This window comes from Triticum dicoccoides, chromosome 6A (assembly GCF_002162155.2).
Source record: "Triticum dicoccoides isolate Atlit2015 ecotype Zavitan chromosome 6A, WEW_v2.0, whole genome shotgun sequence".
In the NCBI taxonomy this organism is placed as follows: Eukaryota; Viridiplantae; Streptophyta; class Magnoliopsida; order Poales; family Poaceae; genus Triticum; species Triticum dicoccoides.
In genome coordinates, this window is record NC_041390.1 from 540638919 (window position 1) to 540644711 (window position 5793).

Below are 5793 nucleotides of genomic sequence, written 5' to 3' on the forward strand. Positions count from 1 at the left end.
GTTGGGCCTTGCTGGAGGAGTTTTATTCAAGGCGAACTGTCAAGGGGTTCCCATTATAACCCAACCGCGTAAGGAACGCAAAATCCGGGAACATAACATCGATATGACGGAAACTAAGACGGCAAGAGTGGAACAAAACACCAGGCATAAGGCCGAGCCTTCCACCCTTTACCAAGTATATAGATGCATTAATTAAATAAGATATATTGTGATATCCCAACAAGTAAACATGTTCCAACAAGGAACAACATCTCCATGTTCCAACAAGGAACAAACTTCAATCTTCACCTGCAACTAACAATGCTATAAGAGGGGCTGAGCAAAGGGGTAACATAGCCAAACAACGGTTTGCTAGGACAAGGTGGGTTAGAGGCTTGGTTCAACAATATAGGAGGCATGATAAGCAAGTGGTAGGTATCGCAGCATAGGCATAGCAAAAGAGCGAGCATCTAGCGAAGCAAAGATAGAAGTGATTTCGAGGGTATGATCATCTTGCCTGAAATCCCGCAAGGGAGAAGAACGAGTCCATGAAGAAGACAAACGGACGTAGGTGAACGGGTCCTCACAAATGCGACGTTACCGGAACCAACCCGAAGAAGAAAACACCGGAAAGAAGCACACAACATAGTAAACAAACCACACATGAACATGGTATGATATGCGAGATGCGGTATGCGATGCATATGCATGATTTGACAAGAGATGCATGCATCTGGCCTCAACTTGGAAATCCAAGTATGCCACTGGAAAGATGAGATGAAATCGCTTGAAAACGATATAAAAACGCCAGAATCGGAGTTACGGTTTGGAAAAGGCAAGCAATTCAAATATGACCATGTTCTGCGATTTACAGCAAGTAACCATCTAAATGCAACAAGATGAACATGCTACCGCACTCAAACATGACAACAAAATACATGGCAGGGATCCATTCATGATGCTTAACAAAAGATGAACACTGAGCTACGGCCAATTCATCCATTAACAGGTTCAAACAAGCATGGCAAAAAAGCATTTGGTAAATAGATTTCAGACTTAGTGAAATTAACACAAGCCTGGAATTTCAGATCAGGTAGCACACTTTGGAGCATGAAAACTATATGCTACAGGGCATGAACATGGCAAAGTAAAGCATGGCATGGAGCTACTCAAAGAGCTTAATAAAAGTCCCTTAGTGACCTTGAGCCAAAAGGGGTCAGAAAATACAATTGCAAGCAAGTGAACATGGCAAAAACATAATCAGTTCTCAGACTTAGTGAAAACTGGAACATGCTGAAATAGATATCAAGTAGGCATGTTTACGAGCTCGATGCACTCACTACAGAGCAAGTCATGACAATCTAAGCATACACCCATTAAGAATACACAAAATACAAGCTAGACATGGCAAGAACAATAACATAGCATGCACGGATCAACTACAACATCCTCGGCAAAATTGCTAACAAGTAGACAATCTGCCCAGATTCACGAAATGACAAAAATAGAGCTCGATTGACTCAAGCTAGGGTGCTCCATAATTGCAAACAAGGACATGGATGGATAGAGCACTACAAGATTAACAAAACATCCTTACTGATCATCCTCAAAAGAGGCACGGATCAGTAGGAAACAACATGAACATATGGCCATATGAGATAAACAGATCAAGGACTTAGTGGAAATGCTTAGTCCCTGAAATCAGCATTAACGAATGCACCACTTTGCAAGCTTGTGCTCGTCACCACACACATCACAAAAATACATGGGTTGCACCTCTAGAAAGATGGCAAAACCCTTAACAAAATATATGTAGAGCTCATGGGCATATCATGCACACATAAATCATGGCAAAAATGACAAATATCTAATTGGAGCAGCAGATCTGACAATTATCTCAAATAGCACTCTTCTAACAGCATTTCGGGCATCAAGATGAACTCAAATGAAAATGATGCAATGAGATTAAATGATGTACTCTCTGAGACGAACATTTTGATATGCTATATGCATGAATCGGAGATACAGATGCAAAGTTACAATGTGATGAAGATGGCATAAAAGTTAGGGTTTCGGGAGTAGAAAGTCAACCGAGGCAAACGGATCTCAGATCCAGATCGGGCCGGCACTGTAGCGGCGCGGCGTTCGAGGATGGCCGAAGTTCGTCGGGGTGCGCCGGAGTTTGAGGGAGAGGGGTGGCCAAAAGGCGAGGTGGTGGTGCGGCCATGCGGCGAAGGAGGTCGGCGAGGACGGGGCGGCGGCGACCCAGGCGGCGGAGCAGGGCAGTCGCCAGCGCCGGTGAACGCAGACGGCGGTGAGGCGAGGTCCGGCGACCGGAGTAGGCGAAGATGGCGGCGGGGCATGGCGTGGGCGGCGCGCGCGGTGTGGAGGCGGCGGCCCAGTTGGCGACGACGAGGGCCCGCCCTGGGCCGAACGGGCCTCAGCGGCGGCAGCGGCTGCTGTGCCACGTGGCGCATCGCGATTGGCGCGGAGGCGGCGGCGCGCAGGTCGGACGTGTCCGCCCGTTCGGATCTCGTCCGGCGGCACGAGGAGAGGGGAAAAGTTAGGGTTTGCCCGTGAATTTCAGAGGGGGAGGTGTTTATATAGGTAGAGGGAGCTCGGAGAGTCCAAATGAGGTGCGGTTTCCGGCCACGCGATCGTGATCGAACGACCAACATGATGGAGGAGGTTTAGGTGGGTTTTGGGCCAAAATGGAGTGGTGTTGGGATGCAACACACACGAGGCCTTTTCGGTCCATCGGTTAACCATTGGAGCATCAAACGAAGTCCAAATGGTACGAAACTTGACAGGCGGTCTACCAGTAGTAAACCAAGGCTGCTTGGCAAGTTTCGGTCCAATCCGAAAATGTGTAATCCCCACACATGAGAAGAAGGTAGAAATGACCACCGGAGGAGAACGGAGCGCCGGATTGCAAAATGGACAACGGGGAAAATGCTCGGATGCATGAGACGAACATGTATGCAAATGAAATGCACATGATGACATGATATGCAATGCATGACACGCAAGCAAAGAGAATGCAACAACAGCGAATAACTGGACGACACCTGGCACATCGGTCTCGGGGCGTTACAACAGGGCTTCTCCTAAGCACCACTACGATATGACAAGGTCATTATAGTGGAAGGGGGTGATGACCCACAAGTATAGGGGATCTATCGTAGTCCTTTCGATAAGTAAGAGTGTCGAACCCAATGAGGAGCAGAAGGAAATGATAAGCGGTTTCCAGCAAGGTATTCTTTGCAAGTACTGAAATAAGTGGTAACAGATAGTTTTGTGATAGGATAATTTGTAATGAGCAACAAGTAACAAAAGTAAATAAAGTGCAGCAAGGTGGCCCAATCCTTTTGTAGCAAGGACAAGCATGGACAAACTCTTATATGATGTAAAGCGCTCCTGAGGACACATGGGAATATCGTCAAGCTAGTTTTCATCACGTTCATATGATTCGCATTCGGTACTTTGATAATTTGGTATGTGGGTGGACCGGTGCTTGGGTGCTGCCCTTACTTGGACAAGCATCCCACTTATGATTAACCTCTATTGCAAGCATCCACAAATACAACAAAAGTATTAAGGTAAACCTAACCATAGCATGCAACATATGGATCCAAATCCACCCCTTACGAAGCAACGCATAAACTAGGGTTTAAGCTTCTGTCACTCTAGCAACCCATCATCTACTTATTACTTCCCAATGCCTTCCTCTAGTCCCAAATAATGGTGAAGTGTCATATAGTCAACGTTCACATAACACCACTAGAGGAGAGAGAACATACATCTCATCAAAATATCGAACGAATACCAAATTCACATGACTACTAATAGCAAGACTTCTCCCATGTCCTCAGGAACAAAAGTAACTACTCATAAAGCATAAACATGTTCATAATCAGAGGGGTATTAATATGCATATAGGATCTGAACATATGATCTTCCACCAATTAAACCAACTAGCATCAACTACAAGGAGTAATTAACACTACTAGCAACCTACTAGCACCAATCCCGGACTTGGAGACAAGAATTGGATACAAGAGATGAACTAGGGTTTTGAGATGAGATGGTGCTGATGAAGATGTTGATGGAGATTGCCCTCTCCCGATGAGAGGAGCGTTGGTGATGACGATGGTGATGATCCCCATCCGGGAGGGAAGTTTCCCCGGCAGAATAGCTCCGCCAGAGCCCTAGATTGATTTCGCCAAGGTTCCGCCTCGTGGCGGCGGAGTTTCGTCCGAGAAGATGGCTTATGAATTTTTTCCCATCGAAAGACTCCATATAGCAGAAGATGGCCACCGGAGGGCCACCAGGGGGCCCACGAGGTAGGGAGCGCGCCCAGGGGGGTAGGGCGCGCCCCCACCCTCGTGGGAAGGGTGTGTCCCCCCTGGTGAGGTTCTTGCGCTCAGTATTTTTTATATATTTAGAAAACATCATCCGTGAAGTTTCAGGACTTTTGGAGCTGTGCAGAATAGGTCTCTAATATTTGCTCCTTTTCCAGCCCAGAATCCCAGCTGCCGACATTCTCCCTCTTTATGTAAACCTTGTAAAATAAGAGAGAATAGGCATAAGTATTGTGACATAATGTGTAATAACAGCCCATAATGCAATAAATATTGATATAAAAGCATGATGCAAAATGGACGTATCAACTCCCCCAAGCTTAGACCTCGCTTGTCCTCAAGCGAAAAGCCGAAATCGAAAAATATGTCCACATGTTTAGAGATAGAGGTGTCGATAAAAATAAAATATGGACATGAGGGCATCATGATCATTCTTAGAACAACAACTTACATAATTCTTTGTCATATAATATCTAATGCTAGAGTAATAATCGTAATCTTCATTGAAAACTAACAAACTACAATCTCAGTCATTGAAGCAATTGCAATTTATCATAACATAGGAAAGAGTCAATATATAAGAGCTTTTCAGCAAGTCCACATACTCAACTATCATATAATCTTTCACAATTGCTGACACTCACGCAATACTTATGGGTATGGAGTTTTAATCGGACACAGAGAAAGATAGGGGCTTATAGTTTTGCCTCCCAATGTTTTACCTCAAGGGTAATGTCAACAGTAATAGTTTATGAAAACTTACATCCAATTAGCCATATATACCAGGATCTTTCCAACATATTGTGCTTGCCAAAGGATAAAATGTAAAAAGGAAGGGTGAAGATCACCATGACTCTTATGCAATGTAGGAGATAAAAGTAAATGATAGGTCCTTCGCAGATGGAAGCAGAGGTTGTCATGCGCTTTTATGGGTTGGATGCACAAAATCTTAATGCAAAAGAACGTCACTTTATGTTGCCACTTGTGATATGGACCTTTATTATGCAGTCTGTCGCTTTTATTACTTCCATATCACACGCTCGTATAAAGCTTATTTCCTACACACTAATCAATCATACATATTTAGAGAGCAATTTTTATTGCTTGCACCGATGACAACTTACTTGATGGATCTTACTCAATCCATAGTTAGATATGGTGGACTCTTATGGCAAGACTGGTTTAAGGGTGTTTGGAAGCACAGGTAGTATCTCTACTTGGTGCAATGAATTTGGCTAGCATGAGGGGGAAAGGCAAGCTCATCATGTTGGAAGATTCAAGACAATATAATTTATCTCAGATGTAAGAAAACATAACCCATTACATTGTCTTCCTTGTCCAATGTCAACTCTTTAGCATGTCATATTTTAATGAGTGCTCACAATCATAAAAGATGTCCAAGATAGTATATTTATATGTGAAGACCTCTCTTTCTTTATTACTTCCTATTAAT